This window comes from Vicugna pacos, chromosome 10, assembly GCF_048564905.1.
Source record: "Vicugna pacos chromosome 10, VicPac4, whole genome shotgun sequence".
In the NCBI taxonomy this organism is placed as follows: Eukaryota; Metazoa; Chordata; class Mammalia; order Artiodactyla; family Camelidae; genus Vicugna; species Vicugna pacos.
The window spans coordinates 12915144-12933304 of NC_132996.1; the positions used below are offsets into that span (position 1 = coordinate 12915144).

General features: G+C 37.5%; 1 long non-coding RNA gene across 1 annotated transcript in view; it reads right to left on the reverse strand.

Annotated features, from left to right (window-relative positions):
- Positions 1–863: 863 nt before the first annotated feature.
- The window catches only part of LOC140698648 (uncharacterized), a 57265-nt gene continuing 39967 nt past the window's right edge, over positions 864–18161 (reverse strand). Inside the window, exons 3-4 of the long non-coding RNA XR_012076444.1 lie at positions 3716–3792; positions 864–1732 (exon numbers count right to left, since the gene is read on the reverse strand). This is a non-coding gene — a long non-coding RNA (uncharacterized lncRNA). The remainder of the gene's footprint in view (positions 1733–3715; positions 3793–18161) is intronic.

Below are 18161 nucleotides of genomic sequence, written 5' to 3' on the forward strand. Positions count from 1 at the left end.
TTTTTTGGTCATCACCTCTGTCTATCCTTCCTTTCTTTCTGATCTCTTGAGTTCTAATTCCTTCTGTTTTGCTATATGGACCGTGGATTGACCTGTGGCTTATGATTCAGCTCTTGCTCTCCGGTCTTGATGTTATTACTTTATTTTCTTGATTTTTGGCTTTTAGTGTTTCCTACAATACTTTGGCTTAGGCTTGCTACCGTAGCTTGCATTGTGTTGATCTATAGAATATAATACCCCTCATTTTATTCAGGCCCTCAATCCCTCATCTCTAGCTCTGGCTAATTGAGCCAGTATCCTAAGTGTATACTCCTTGGCCTACTGTGTGCATTGGGGAGGGTGTGTCTGTGTGTCTGTGTGCGTGCACACATATGTGTATTGTTATCTGAATACTTGAGGTTGAAATAACTCCACAAATCATTACCCTTTAGGTAGACTTAATTTCACCATAGAAACTAGTTTAAGTAGCTAACTAGTCACAACTCCAAGCCACATTTCTTGCTTAGTCTTCAAGGATATTAAGAAAGATAAAGTCAAGATTTAGATAAACAGCTTAGGACACAGGTATCCTTTTCCCCCCCTTAAACTGTAGGCACCTCAGAGAACTGGCTTCATACATTACAAATTAAGATTTTTCTTTCTGCTTTGGGTTCCTTGTAATGATTCTTTGAGCAAGAATTAGAGTGCTCATGGGAAGGCACTAATACTTGGGCCATAACACGTATAAGGACAAATTTAGTGAGAGACTCAATGTTTACGCTGGCAATGTCAACTGTATGGGAATATATTTTTAACATAAATATAGGTAAAGAAAGAGAGAAGTTATGGGAGGAACTAAATAAAGAAACTCTCATTTTCTATACAATATGAGTTTTATTTTCCCTAGGGAAATATTGATTCAAAGCAGCTATGAAGTACATAGAATTCTCTTCCCTTTATATTTTTAAAATTAAGAGGAAACATGGTTTGTGCTCCCAAGGAGACTAGAATTTAACAAAAATTAGTATCTAACCAGTACCAGTGACTGCATCAATAAACACATGGTAGAAAACATATAAATAAATATAGATATTCAGAAGGATGTAACTCAGTGTGAAGGAACAGCTGGGTCTAAATAAGATAGGCAAGGACAGTTCAAGAATGAGAAGCATCATCAGAAAGAGAATGTGGCATGAATAAACATTTCCTTATCCAAAGGTATATTTTAAAATATCTGTCCAAGATGGGCAGAAGACCTAAACAAACATTTCTCCAGTGAAGACATACAAATAGCCAATAGACACATGAAAAATGCTCAATATTGCTAATTACCAGAGAAATGCAAATCTAAATTACAATGAGGTATCACCTCTCACTGGTCAGAATGGCCATCATTAAAAGTCCCCAAATGGTAAATGCTGGAGAAGGTGCAGAGAAAAGAGAACCCTCCTACACTGTTGGTGGGAATGTAGTTTGGTGCAGCCATTATGGAAAATAGTACGGAGATTCCTTAAAAAACTAATAATAGACCTACCCTATGATCCAGCAATCCCATTCCTAGGCATATGTCTAAATGTCTGTCGACAGATGATTGGTCAAAGAAGTTGTGGTGTATATATACAATGGAATACTATTCAGCCATGGAAAAGAATAAAATAATGACATTTGCAGCAACATGAATGGTTCTGGAGATCATCGTAACAAGCAAGCCAGGAAGAGAAAGAAAAATACCATATGATATCACACGTGGAATCTGAAAAAAAAAGAAAAAGGACACCAATGAACTTACTTACAAAACAGAGACAGACTTACAGACGTAGAAAAAAAACCATACAGTTACCAGGGGAGAAAGGTAGTGGGAAGGGATAAATTGGGAGTTCAGGATTTGCAGATACTAACTACTATATATAAAGTAGATAAGCAACAAGTTTCTACTGTGTAGCACAGGAAACTATATTTAATATCTTGTAGTAACACACAATGAAAAAGAATAAGAAAAGGAATATCTGTATGTATATATATGACTGAAACATTATGCTGTACACCAGAAAACTGACACAACATTGTAAACTGACTATACTTCAATAAAAAGAAAAGAAGAAAAGAATAATGAGGAGGAGAAAAATGAAGTTAGGAAGGTGGGGCGAGGAAGAATAAGAGGAAGAGATCATAATGTCAAAGAATAGATAAGTATATACATATATATTCTTTATCTATATGTATACCTGAATCATTATGCTGGACACCAGAAATTAACATAAGATTGTAAATTGACTATAGTTCAATTAAAAAAAAAAGTCTGTATCTTTCCATGCTGCAAACACTGAAGTATTGTACTGGGTGCTATTGAAGACCTACTGAGACACCTTTCAGCAGGCCATACATCATGACATACATCATGACAGCCTCTAGCTGTCATGAGTGCTGGCTGCAAAGAGCTCACTGTAGCCCCTTCTCCAGAGAACTGTCAGAGCTCAGTGATCTCAAAAAGTGGATTCCCCAAAGCAGCATTAATGTGGAAACTTCTTAAGATGCAAATTCTCAGGTTCCACTTCAGATCTACAGAATCAGACACTCTAGGTGTGGTACCCAATGATCTGTGTTCATAGAATTCCATGTGATTCTGATTCACAGTGAAGTTTGAGAACTATTGTCCTAGCTGATGGAAAACACTTTGTCTTGGAGGTTAGCCACCACCCGACCCCAGATCCACAGCTGATGAGTGACAGATACATGGTCCAAAAGGCCAAACTCCTTGCCTTTGGAGTGGGGAGAAGGCACCAACTCTGTAATGTAATTTATACTCTAGAGACGGTCTCAGCAAACCATCGCCCCTGGGCTAAGTAATTTGACCCCCTAACTTTACAAATAAAATTTTATTGGAATGAAGCCAGGCTCAATTTTTATTGTCTTTGACTGCTTATATGCTACAGTGGCAGAGTTGAGAAGTTGCAAGAGAGACTATGAAGCCTGCTGACTCTTTCTAGAGTCTCACTTACTCCCAACACATGAGGCCAACCCTAGGCTCCATGTGACTCCCATGTCCTTGCTTGGTTCTCTCTCATTTTCCATTCTGCTTCCTTCTCTCCCTTATAGACTGCATCCAAATCTCCTCCTCAGGCTTTGCTTCCTGACAAGGGAAGCTGACAAGTATACTCACATGCTTCTTTATTTTTCTGCTACTTTTTCTGTGTTTGCATTGGCTTCAAAGGAGCTGTTAAGTTTCCCAGACTGAGGTGCCAACATTGCCCAATAGCCAGTTCCTTCTCACTTAGTCTTTTGGATCAGAGATGCTCCTCTCAGAGACGGATGGGGCTCATCATCTCTGCAACTGCAACTTTTCCTTCTACCACTTCTCTAATAGAGTGACAGTTATTACCCATAACTGTCTTTGTTGCCCTAAGTTCAAGGGTCACAGATTAATATTATTTCATCTGCATTTATAATATTTTATAGAGCTCCAGAAGCTGCCATGACGTTTATCACCATATGAGGCATGATATAGCCAATGTCCAAGGACCTCTGGGAATATAAAAATACCCCAACCACCAGTGATGATAAAGTATAGGCAAGAATTTGGTGAGGATTTGTTGCAATTCATTATATTAAAAATAAGAAAGAGAAAACATTATGTCTACAGTTTGCTAAATGTCCTATGGGAAGAATTAAGCTCAGAAAGAATTAAGCTGTGTTTAAATAGCACCCAGTCCTGCAATCTACCTCCTGAGTTGTTTACCTTCTTAATAATGAAGCAGCATCAAAACCTTTCCATTATAGGGATGTCTTCATTGTGCGGTACTTCATTGTGCAGTACTGCAAAAACCAGAAAAAATATTCATGGTTTCTAGGGCAATATGTTTTAAATTTTTTTCTTACTGACAAAATAGAGGAAGTGGTAGGGCTAACATGCAAAATGAAAAATATAATTAGTATCAAGAGTTGAAATAGTAAAAGTCATTTTTCTGGAAGGAGAAAAAGCTGGGATGAAAAGAAAGAGAGAAACTAATGAAACAGGATCAAGCATGATGAGGCTGCATTTTAATATTGGCTGAGGATTTGGGCTGGGATGAGCAGTGAAGGGACTGTTCCTCTCGGTGTGTAGAGACAGTGGATCATTTCATAAAGTCTGAGGCTGTTTCTCAGGACCTAGGAAAGGTATAGCTTCTCTATCTCTCTTCTCTGAAATTCCTGTCTGTAGGTCAGAGGATCACTGTAGGATTTTCAAATGGATGGTTTCACGTGGCTTGCAGGAAGGGGCTATACATTTGGTATAAGAATAATTTCTTTATCAGAATAGGAATTTTATGAGCTGAAGTTTAATTTAGAATGTCATTTGTTGATGAACTTCAGTAAAATACTTTACATCTGAGGGATGTTTACTGAGGCCCTTTTCAGCTTTCCAGCTGATTAAATCATTGTTGAGTATTAATACGTGAATAACAGAGCACTTAAGATTTAGAATTACATACTCACATACAACCATGAGATTTTAATATACTCATTCAAACCTTATAGTGATCAGTATAAAGCGGTAACAGATAATAAAACACCTCACATTTGTACTACATTTTAAAATTCTTTCAAAGCACTTTCATGTTTTTAATTTTATTTCACAACAATCCTGCAAAGGGGAACTGGTATATAATTCACTAATTAACTTAATAATCAAGCTCAAAATAAGCTTATTATAAAAATGAATGTTTAATAGATACATAGTAGAGTCACAAACATGAGCATGTGCTTTGGACAAAACCAGAAAAACATCTGGGTTCACATACTGACCCTGACTCTTACTAACTTTGTAACATTGATTACGTTATTTGACATACCTGAACCTCATCCTTAAAACAGAGTACAGTGTTAATACTGAATAACTCCTATGGTTATAAATATGAACTCCCTGGAACAAAGTAAATATTTAGTGAGTTTTGGTTATTTTTTTACTTACTATCAGCTATATGCCTCCAAAATTTAAAAAAAAAAACCCAAAACAAAAAACAGCTTCCAAGTTAAACATCATGTAACATGAATAGTTGATGACTAGAACAGAAGAAACGCTATCTAAAAACAAAACAGAAAAAAACACCAAAAAAAGATAGTGCCGCAAACCTAACGTGAGTTAACTTCTAAGGTATGTACGGATTTAGCGCAGTTTCCTAAAATCTAAAAGGAAACCTCATTAGTTACCTAATGTTCACTACAGAAAAAAGAAAGCATACACATTTATAGGCAAGAAACAAACCTTTCCTTGAAATTAAGTTAAATGAGGTGAATTTCTGTGAGTCTTTTAAAAGCTGATATTTACAATTAAAGTAGACCCTGCCTAGCTCCAGCTTTACAAAAATAACAGAAATACTGATGAGACAACTTTCATACTGATCCTATTATACAGGCGAAGGGCAAAACCTTGTATCATCAATCTGTGAAGGCATTTCCATGGAGAACTGAGATAATTTGGTCCAAGTACATCTTGATGATGCAACTTAAAATGCAGCAAGCTTGGAGAATCTAGGAGAAAGGGTCTTTAGCATGCCCATGACACTGGCTTTTTCAAATATGAGATGCCTTAAGCCAGCACTTGGCAGGTGCTGGCTCACAGGCAATTCCTGATTGAACAACTACCCATGATGCAGCTATTTCACACTATCAGCTAATGTGAAAGCTGTATGCTTTAGACACCAGACACGAGGGAGGCAGAGTTACCATAATGTTATGAAAATTAAGAGATTTACTTACATTTTTGCCAAGTCAGAGGACCAGCCCATTTCAGTAAAGGCTTGGGAGTATTTATAGGTAAGGCTGCTGTTTCCCTTACAGAAGAGCTCTGACTTTTCTCAAGGGTTTGCATTCCTCAAGTTCTGTGCCTTACAATGAATGCACCAAGGACAAGTATCATCTTTATATTGCAGGAAAGTGTCTACCTAAGGCTGCAGTCAGAAGCAAAGGTGTTACTAGAACTTTCCTTCTCTGATTTCCTGGGCCAGAGTTGTTTATAGTAGAAGGCACTGCCCAAGCTAGGAAAACAACCTGATCATGATTCTTTTTTTTTTTTTTTAAATGGAGGTGCTGGGGATTGAACCAGGACCTCATGCATATTAAGCATGTTCTCTACCACTGAGCTATACCCCTGCCTCTCAAACTGATCATGATTCTACTTTAGCTTCTTGCTTCTGCCATTCCTTCTGGTTCAATCCACTTCAGATCAAAATCTCAATAATTGTGTTTCATGTGCTAAAATCCTGCTTTGGAAGTATGTTTCCACAGATGAGATTTCTCATACTTAGCTAATTGTCCTGATGTCAGTATAACATATCATTCTGCCCCATCATGTAGAGTAGACCTGGTTTTTAAAAAATCTACTTCACATGATTTATGTTGCTCTTACAAATATTTCCATGTATCTTTACGATTCTTCTCTTAAGAGGCCATAATTCCAAGATCTGGAGGACAGAATGTGCTTTAGATGTTTAAAGGCAGCCATCTCATTCACATATTTGCTTTCCAAGGGGAATTATGTCAGTGTAGGTGGCATTAGTTTGAGAGATTAAAGTCATGTTTGTACAATATCTGCTCACTTATTTGTAACATTCTTTTACTGATGATGTTGCTGCTTCCATATGTTACACCTCTGATACCCACAGCAGAGGGGGATTATGTCAATAACACGTGAATTTAATTTTCAATCCAGTGTTGCACCTGGACTCCTAGTTAATGAAGTGTTTCTTTATCATTATATGTCTTATAAGAGAAAATTTCCCAGGCATGGGAAATATATCACATTATCATTACAGAATTAATATTTGGCAGTTATTGCCTCCATCTTCATTGTTTTTTTCTTATTACAAAAAATAAACTCCACATTCTGAAATACTCAAAGTGAAATATGGAGCTAGTTTGTACCCCAATACTATTTCCTTGGGGGTAATCAAAAAATACTTTGATATGCATCATATTTGAAATTTTTTGATCAACGTTAAGTCTCAGTTTAAGGGTTGATCACAAAAAGAACATGTTCATAAATATATTGGCTCAGTAGGTAACAAAAAAAAATTTTGTGCTGGGAACAATGACAGCTGTTTAGTGAGATATTTATAGATGTGTATGTCTGATTTTTAAGCTGTGATTAAAAACCAATAAAAGGAAGCAAATAAAAAATATTAAAAGCCTCCTATAGAAAGACATGAAATATCTTCATTCCAACAACTCTCCATTCCAGAACCAATAAGTCAAGTTATTGAGAAGGGATTTTATTTTTCCTTGTTCCAGTTTCACTCAATCAGGCACAAGCAGATGCAGATTCCAGGGGTGAAACAACAACTTTCGTGCCTCAGTAGTTTAGAGAATAGGCGTATGGTCTTAGAAGAATATCTTCATTAATAAACTTGCATGAAAGAATCATTTATATATTTTTACCTACTCTGTGAACACTTCAGCCAGGACTGGTGTTCATTTAGCAAGGCTGAAGCACACAGGTAAGCTAACTGCATCTACTCCTGCTCTGTGCCTCTGCAACACATCTCCATCTATCTCGGGAGAAGATTACTAGGACCCCTGCAGTACAAAAGGCACAGAGATGTGCAGTGGAAGTCTGAGTTAATCAAGGGCAAATGCAAGGTAGAGTCCCTAAATACTCTTCTGATTCCTTCAAGAGTGACTGTAGAGATTGCCTTGACCAAGAAGCTTTCCATGATCCCTCAGGCTTGGGTTAACTGCACGTCCTACCTTTCTGCGGTATCCTGTGCACCTAGAACATACTATTGTAATTACAGGTTACATGAATTCTTGTAATGGTAAGTCTTTTGAGGGTAAGAGTTACGTCTTATTAACAACTGTCTCCCCACGTCCTACCACATTACCTGACAAGCAGTGGTTTCTGCTTAAACCTCAATCAAATAAATAAATTCATAAACACATAAATGTTTACTAAATTTCCTGTCCCCATCAATAGCATCTCAGCTCCAGCTTCAAGGTTACAGGGTTTTGTTAACTGTCAACACTAGTCAGTTAACATGTTTAAGAAGGTGAGCTTGCTCTTTTCTAGAGAGAGGAGCTATTGTTCTGAGCTAAGTACTGAGCTGACACTCTTCTACATTGGTACATTTAGGAATTTGAGAGTGTGCCTCCCATTTGCAAAATTCTATCTCAAGCACGAAATACCCTTTCATAACAGGTAATCCTGTGAAGGAAGTGCCAGCACCCAGCTTATTTTGTTTTATGGTTGAAGAGCTGAAGCATACCTGCGATCACTGCCAGGACACTGGTGGGCGTTTCCTGTATTGGGCACAAGGCAGAATGCAGCATTTAAGTGGTGGGGGTGCTGCTTCAGGGGAGGCTGGCAGTTTTCCTACACTTCAGTTCCGTCCTTTGGAACTTCATTCAAAAATAACTCTCCGTTGGGCATTGTAACATTTTTCCATAACTGAATTTTCATTGTCTGGTTTCTTGTCTAATTTTTTCACAAATCTACAAACCCCTTGAATCATGATTATATCCTCTTCATTGTTGTGTTTTAGCTCCTCATACATTAACATAATACAAGAAGTAATGTAGAGGCAATTATTTCTGCTCAGTGGGGGAGATTTCTCAGGTAGTATTAAACTTGGAAGTTATATGAGGAAAATCAAGAAGCCAAGAATGTGTTTTCTGCTCTTCTTCTTCCATAATTGAGCAGAGACAGAAAATTAGAGCAGGCAATTCCACCACATGTGTGTTGGACCCCTGACCCTTAGGTTCTTGCATTGCACAGACATATCCACTCGAAAATTAAGTATAATCATGTCTGGAGCTATAGAAACAGAGGTAACAGAGACTCTCCTGAAATTGTTCAATTCTGGAATTAGTTTTAAAAACCATACAGAGAGGGGAGGGGAACGTTGAATTATGGGGATTGGTAAAATAAGTTAACAGTGCAGAAAAGAATGAGGCAAGACTAGGTCAAAGAACTTTAGCTCAGATACTTCTGCCTGAGGATTGAACAAATTTCTTTTTAAGAGAAGTTAAAGTGAACAACAATGTCTTCATTCATTCATTCATTCAATAACTATTTCCCAGGCAATGTGTTAGGTTTGGAGGATTAAAAAAATAGTTCAAGCCTTCATGGAGTGCATTGTCTAGTAATGAAAAGACAAAAACAAACAAAAAATAAAATAAGGAAGGAAATAAGAAAGCAAGGAGAAAGTAGCAAGAATAATAACATGTTTTACTCTGTATCAGTATAAATGAACACATGGAAGAGGAACTTACTGCATCTTGAGACATGAGAGAGTAGAGAAGGTGGTATCTGAGTCTTAAAAATCTTGAAGACTAAGGTGAGGAAAAAATACTGGGTAAACCCGAGAGGTTTAAAAAAATTCCCCAAACAAGACAAACAAAGATCATCATGTTCTACTTAAAGGAGTAAAACGATTTAGGTGTTTGGGAATGTAAAAAGCAGGACATGGAGTTATTGGAGATGAGACTGAAAGGTTAGCAGGGTCACTTCTTTATTACTTGAACCTATAGTAAAAGTAATGGGGAGTTACTGCAGGTTTTAAGCTAAGGAAATATATTAGGATTTTAGATAAGCCATGGTGGTGACTGGCTGGAGGATTAATTCTAGGGAGAATATAGTGACCATAAGGAGGTGGTCCAGAAGAGTAATGATAAAGGTTTTAAACCAGGAAGTAGTTGTAGGAATAGAACAAAAGGATGTCTTCTGGGAAACACTTAGGAGGTCAGACTGGAATTATTAATTCATTGTAATGTGGGGATGAGACAGAAAGGTAGACGTGAGGGTGACTTTTGCCAACTCAATGGGTAGATGTTGACATGAACAGGGAGAGGGCTACAGCAAGAGGATAAAGAAGATGATAAGCGCAGTTTTGTGACTGTTGAGTAGGTAAGTTTGAAGTCCTAAGTGAACGTGTGGGTGTAATACTAATAGGTGAGGAATTAAATGCATATAATTTGTATTTGTATTTGCCATCAGTATAGAGTTTGAACTTGCCAAGAGAACATCATTGTATGTTGTTTTATATATGTATATATTAAATACTTGTACATTACAAATATTTACATATGTATAATATATAATTTATATACTTGTACATTATCAATAATGAATACATTATAATATGGACTTATATACTATATATAAATATTCATACATTAAATACGTTTATGTCTTATTCATATATATTTCTATATATTAATATACATACATATCTGCATATTTGTATTTATTCTTAAGCTACTTTGCTGATGGAGCATATTTTAGAAGGTACTTAGTCTATATTCCAAAAAAACAGTGATGTAGTTGGTCACTGGCACTATGCCTTGCTTCCAGTACTTCCTTGTCAGGAGTGAATGGTTGAGTTTAGTGACTTTGAGCCCAGTGATTATTGACCCTTCCTATACAGTACACAGATCTTCAAATTTTCAGGAACAAGAGGTTATCTGTAAAAGTTCACACTTTCCATCTTTTTATTTTCTGCATACAACAAAGAAATGTGTTCTGTTTGAAAATTAGAATTGTGGCCACTCCAGAGTAACCAAATAAATCCTCTTTTAATTTACTAAACTGCTCTGGATGCAGAGTCTCCAAAATGAATCAATAGTCTTAACAGCCATTGTAGCTCTATAACATAAACAGGACTTAACATCCACACAATCCTATTTTCACACTATTAACCAAGAAGTATGCAAATCAGCAGCAGTCTGGTTTGTGCTGACATTTCATTAACACTTCATTAAGAAGAGTCAGGTCTTGGTACCTGAGGTTATGACAGAGATGGGATATTTCTTTTCCTTGAAATCCATGTATTTTTTCCCCAAACCTCCAGAGCTTCTTGGAATACCTATTTATATAATTTCAGCTGTAACTCAAAAAAAGAATGACTTCTGCTAACATCTCTATACCTCACAGAGGACTAGAAGTTCTGAGTATCCTTCTAAGGATTAACTTTACTTTTTATTTTATTCTGTTATTTTTCAGTGGAGGTACTAGGGATTGAACCCAGGACCTCATGCATGCTAAAGATGCACTCTACCACTGAGCTATACCCTCCTCCCCAAGGATTAACGTTAGATCCAAAGGGCTTTACTTGAGAATTGCTGTTCTGACAGGTAACCCTTGTGGCAGTAGGGTTATGGAATCATCTAGGATGGGGTGGGTTTGTTCCATTCAACAATGTTTTTATTAATTCAGTATTTATTAAGCACTTACTGTGTTCTAACACCCTGTGAGGCTTTGTGGATAAAATATAAATAGGTTTCAATCCCCATCCTTGAGGAATCCATTGAGTAGTTGGGGAACCTGGATGTAAATACATATCCTACAACACAGTGTATTCAATTCCAAAATCAGATCATGAACAGTGTGCTATGGGAGCCCTGCTCTAGGGCACTGACACAGGAAATGGATATTTAGTCTGAGCATTTAAGGGTAATTAAATTTTTTTCATATGAAGAAAAGTATGCGTGTGTGTATGTGTGTGTGTGTTCATGGGGCTCAGGGATGGGATGGGGTTTGATAAATTCCAATTGAGTCCTAAAAGTACCAGAGAGAATGGTATACTGAGTATTTAGCCAGAGAAAGAGGTCCACCCTAGCTAATTTTAACTGGACAGTTGGGCCTCAACCAACTTCAGCTCCTGGAGTCCTATGGAAGGACTAAGTAAATTTCCACTACATAAGGTCATAACTTATTGATAAATATCTTAAGCCTTCATAGACATCTGAGTCTGAAACATCTGGGACCTGAGACTGTTGAGGCCCTGCACTGTTGAGCCCAGTGGAGGCCCCCAGTTTTTAACTAACTTCCAGTTCTGGGATTAACGTAGTGAATAGATGATCAGTTGCTGAGGCTTATGTGTGTCTGTGATGTAACCTAGACTTCTTTGTTTCTTCTTGTTTGTGGGGCTGTAATGCTACACTGAAAGAACAGGCAAAATAAATGTCAGCACCGGCATCCTCAGTGCACTGAGCAGTGCATGTTGACACTTTCAGGAAGGTGCCTGTGTGTGCCTTGTAGCCTACAGGCTGAGACAGTGTCATTTTTGTGAGAAGGGAAGGAAAAATATTCTTCCTTCCTTCCTTCCTTTCTTCCTTTTCCTTCCTTCCTTCCTTCCCTCCCTCCCACCTCTCTCCCTTCCTTTCTCTATGTATATCTTTCTTTATGTATTTCTTTATGTATTTCTTTATTTAGGCCACAATTAAATAGTGGCATTTCTGGATTACAGAGTCAGTTTCACAAGGGACTGATTGTTCTACATCATCAATTTATCACTGCTGATCTCCTACTATGGGATTAACACTGGTTGAGGTGGGTTTTCCTTGTAGAAAGAATTCAGGTTGGCAAAATCATTTAGTCCTTTTAAGAATCTGGGGACGAACTATTATCTCCTTGAGAGCAGTGGCTGTGGCCCTCTTGTTCAGCATTATTCTCTGGCACTTACAAAAGTGTTCATTATTTATTGAATAAACAAATGTTTTCTGTATAATGTTATCTAAATTCATCTTAGGTGTCTTTAAAGTTCTGTTTGGAAATATTTCAACTTGGGGAATGACAAAAAGCAATGTAGGTATCAGCCTGTATACTAGGAATTTTCTTATAAGGTATTCTTATGTTCTTCCCTTGGAAACAAAGAGTAACAGAAGTCGTAACTACTACATTTAGTATTCAGATAGTGAGTGTACTTGACTTAAAATGAATAGTGATCCAGGACAATTACCCAGGATATTTTTCACATAACTAGAACAAATAATCCTAAAATTTATATGGAATCACAAAAGACCCAGAATTGCCAAAGCAATACTGAAGAAAAAGAACAAAGCTGGAGGAATAATCTTCCCAGGCTTCAGACAATACTACAGAGCTACAGTAATCAAAACAGCATGGAATTGGCACAAAACACAAAAATAGATATATGGATCAATGGAACAGAAAAAAGGGCCCAAAAATAAGCCCACAAACTTTTGGCCAATTAATGTTGGGCAAAGGAGCACAAGAACATAACAATGGAGTAAAAAGAGTCTCTTCAGCAAATGGTGTTGGGATAACTGGACAGCTGCTTGCAAATCAATGAAGTTAGAACACTCCCTCACACTAAATACAAAAATAAACTCAAAATGGCTTAAAGACTTAAATATAAAACAAGACACTATAAACCTTTTAGAAGAAAACATAGGCAAAACATTCTCTGACATAAATCTTAGCAATATTCTCCTAGGGCAGTCTACCCAGGCAATAGAAATAAGAGCAAAAATAAACAAATAGGACCTAGTTAAACTTATAAGCTTTTGCACAGCAAAGGAAACCATAACCAAAACAAAAAGACAATCTATGGAATGGGAAAAAATATTTGCAAAAGATGAGACTGACAAGGGCTTAATTTCCAGAATATGTAAACAGCTCATACAACTTAATAAGAAAAAAACAACCAACCCAATCCAAAAATGGGCAGAAGACCTAAACAAGCAATTCTCCAATGAAGATATACAAGTGGCCAATAGGCACATGAAAAAAATGCTCAATATTGTTAATTATCACAGAAATACAAATCAAACTACAATGAGGTATCACCTCACACCAGTCAGAATGGCCATCATTCAAAAGCCCACAAATGATAAATGCTAGAGAGGGTGTGGAGAAAAGGGGACCCTCTTACACTGCTGGTGGAAGTGTAGTTTGGTGCAGCTGTTATGGAAAACAGTATGAAGATTCTTCAAAAGACTAAAAATAGACTCACTATATGATCCAGCAATCCGACTCCTGGGTATATACCCAGAGGGAACCTTAATTCAAAAACATACAGGCACCCTAATGTTCATAGCAGCATTATATACAATAGCCAAAACATGGAAACAATCTAAATGTTCATTAACAGATGATTGGATAAAGAAAGTGTGTTATATATATACAATGGAATACTACTCAGCTATAAAAAATAATAAAATAATGCCATTTGCAGCAATATGGATGGACCTGGAGATTGTCATTCCAAGTGAAATAAGCCAGAAAGAGAAAGAAAAATACCATATGATATCACTTATATGTGAAATCTGAAAAAAAAAAAAGACAAACTTATTTACAAAACAGAAGACTCACAGACATAGAAAAACAAACTTATGGTTACCGGTGGGGAGGGAAGGGAGTGGGAAGGGATACTTGGGGAGTTTGAGATTTGCGGATACCAACTAATATCTATACAACAGATAAACAACAAGTTTATAGTGTATAGCACAGGGAACTATATTCAATATGTTTTAGTAATTTATGGTGAAAAATAATATGAAAACGAATATATGTATGACTGAAACGTTATGCTGTACACCAGAAATTAACACAACATTGTAAACTGACTATACTTCAAGAAAAATATATATACAAAAAATGAATGGAACAAAATAGTCACCCAGATTTATCCATATTGGTCAGCATGACCCAGTCAGAACAATGTTTTAGCTTACTACTGTTCACTAGTTAAGACAGAACAGCTGAGCCAGCAGCAGTAAGACACCAACCCTTTGCTCTAGGTTTCAGAGGAGACAACAGTAAGGGGAAAGAAAGCCCCCATGTCAGAGGACATAGCCTTTGGGCAGGGGTACCAGTTAAGCCAAGAGGTGAGAAGGAAGTATAAATGAGCACTCTGTGAAGCTCTAAGCCCTTGCCACAGCCTGGGACTGACATCCACAGTTGTCACCACATTCATTCAAATGGTCCCTTGAGACCCAACACTGCACCTCTATTTCTCCCCAGGGCAGGAAAAGCCAGAAAGCACAGCTGAACTCTAGTCCAGAAGGTGTCATCACAGCTGCATCTGCATTAAGCTCTACCTACACTGAGGGTCCCATGCGTGATAGGGAGGGTTTATAGGGTCAGCACGTGCCAAGCTTCCAGGAAGGACCAATTCCCAGTGCTGACCACTGGAGGGTTTCCTGGAGTTGTGCGATGTGGCCATCGGTGGCCCTGATCTTCTCTGCTGGTGAGAGGACTAGAAACATGGCAACCATGGAGGTGGTATAACTCACCTCTTTACTCCCAGCTTCAAATAATGAACCTCTTTCCCCCTTTTTAACATATACTTGATACACTGCTCACATTGTTTGAAAAAGACAGGTAAATTAGAGACAACAGAAATAGACTGTCTGTAAATAACTCAATTGGGTACACTATTCCTTCTGTGATTCCAACTAGAAATAACCACTTAGAGGGCAAGAAGAATAAATGCCTATCTCACTTACATCAGCCAGATGCCTGTCAAAGGAGGGGTTCATTGTCTTTTTCATCTTAATTTTAATTATCTATCAACTATTCCTCACTATCTGTAAGCCTTAAACTATGCTAGGAGCTTAACACAATCTTGCTGGAGGAGGGTGTTCACCATCTTTGCAGGAAATAGCCAAAACAAAGATTGCTTCCTTTTTTTCCTCTCTCTTTCAAAATTTAATGTTTAAAAGAACCAAGAGCTGATACATGAAAGAGGGAACAAAAACCCAGTAGTCCTGCTCTTAGCATTGAGGACTATATTAGAAATATGTAATTGACAAATATCCTAATTTGACAATTGCACCTTATGTATTGCTGACCTGCCATTTGCGGCTGGTGGCTGTATTTTGGTGATAAATTGGCAGGACAGTTAGTTTCATAGCTAAAATGCTCCCTTGCTCTTAGTAAAACAAGGTTTCTGTCACACCTGACTTCAGATATCATAATTCTTAGAAAAAGACCCAGTATTTCCAAGGAAGTTTTTGGCAGTTGCTTGGAGCAGGTTAAATTAAAGCTGAGTACAAGGTTAATATTTGTTTCCTTTGATACAATGGCAAAGAAAATAAAGTCGACTCACTGGACTACCTTTGAGTATATCTGCAGAAAAAGCATTATCCCAGTAATTGGCGGGATTTTTTTTTTTTGCGTGTTTTTATCCACATAGTGTTTCAGAATGTTGTTGTGTGATAAAAAGTACGAATTCTGATTTCTGTTAAGTAAAAGAATTTCAGAAGTAGCAGGTGACTTATTTACTTGAGGTCTTTGTTTTACTGCTGATAAAATCAGGATATAACTGGTTCACCTCATGCAGGGGTTGAAAAGCAGCTTGCAGGGAGAATGACTGCAAGGAGCCCTGTGAAGATTTCAGTGGCACAGAAATGCTTATTATCAATAATAATAGTAATAAGCAGTGAGGGATTCAGCTGAAGAAGTTGAAGGCAAGACACTGTCACATTGTTTTCTTAGAATTAAAAAAAAACTTTGGCTTTCTTGTGCATGTGACACTTTCAATTGTGTTGGAGAGAATAAGAACTCTGAATGTAGTGCCTGGTTGTCTAAAGGAATTCTTGATGGAGACAGACTTCATATAAAGTCGAAATTGTGTCACTCATTGTCTGATCTTCAGAAGATAATTTGTTTATTCTTCATGTAACCCCAGGCTGAATTTCTTAGGTTATCACAGGAGAAATGTCACCTGAATGTGGAAAATATCCGAGATGGCTTCAGGCTTGAGCACAATTTTTCTTGTGAAAAAATTAAGTCCTATCTTGAAGGTTATCAGGATTTGCATATATACACCCTGTTCTTTCCAGTTCCTAGGGACTAAAGGACAAAGTGAGTAGGAGTGGGAGGAAAGATTATTCTTACATTGAAAAATACTAAAAATTGGTTGCTAGCATTTTCCAGGGCTGAGTACATGAATGACCACTTGTGCACCTGCCCTGTGTGTCCCTGGGTCTCTGCAAACAGAGGTCGTAGCTTTCAGCTTCGTGGGCAGGATCCCAAAACAACTGCTTATACTTAAATCCTCTTATCATTTCCTCCCCTAATAACAGTTTATTTTAAGGAATAGGTACTTTTTCAGTATACATGAAGTTACATATAAATTACTGTCTAACGAATATGATAATGCAAAGGGCAAATGAACAGTATTTTTGTTGTATGGTGTGTTTTTTTTTGCGTTTTCCATGTGGAAATGAGAAAGGCAGTATTCACAGGAAATTTATTTGATTTGTCAATGTTCTTTCACTCATGAAAAGCAGCCTTGGTACAGAAAAGTAGATATTTTGGATAATTAGAAAGAAAGGGGCAAGGGAATGGAGCATGGGAGTGAGCTGCCCGGAGTGCGACTCAAAGCCCACCCTGTAACACCCTAAACAGAGAGAACTGCTTTCTGTAATTACAGTGTGGGACTCACTAGTGCTCTGATGCTTTCTGCAGTCCAAGATATTTCTTGATGAATTTCAGAAATCAAGTGACCCTAGAGGAATTTTGCTTTTGTTTTTAAGCCGACGTTCACAGGGCTGCAATCTTTGTTAAACCTTAGCACCAGAAACGTTACAGACGGGACCGCTTCCTGTCCATCCCAGTTTAGATTGCTTTTGCAAAGAAGTTCTAATGGTTTGGAAAATTCCAGAACTAGTTTGATGTCAGGGTGTTAGGAACACTTTATGCTGAAGCCAGAAAGGTGACTTTGAACCTCTGAGAGTAGCCAATTACCCAACCACACCACAGCTGTTTTATTCAAGACCTACCCTAGGCCTTCAGAGGGACATATAAAGAATTATGACACAGTCTGTAGCAAAAAAGCTTGCATTTGGTTGGGGAAAAATTAATGGGATAAGGCAGTATATGGGAAGTGCCCAGTGAAAGGTAGGGAACATAAAGGTTAAAGGGAAGAATGTCTATGAGTTCGGGTTCTTTGATTCAAGTCAACAATTAATGTTCTCAACTTGGGCAGCAAAAGATAATTTATTTGAAGACTTTTAGGTACACGGACTTGCCAAGAGGTCTTTCTTTCTTTTAAGTTATCTTGGGCTTATTTCTTTTTTCACCTACTTTTAAAAATTGAAGTATAGTTGATAGCCAGGAGGCCTTAAGACTTTGCCTGGGAGAAGTGGGGACACCAAGCTTGGAAGGGCTTAGAAAGCAGCCTTGCAGGAAACTTTCAGAAGGTTGGGATGCTATCAGTGCTGAGATTTGAAGAAATTATAAGTGTTAGATCACTCCAAGTGGTGAAAATTATTTGACACATTTTTATCTTCCACCACAGATGTAGAGATGAGGTTTATATAATATACCTTCTGCTTGGCATGAAGGGTTATTGCATGAAGAAAGAGATCAAGTTGGTAAAATAAGTGGGAACCAGATTATGGAGTGCCTTGCTAAAATTATCTTCCTGACAGTGGGGAGCTATTCAGAATGTTTAGCAAGA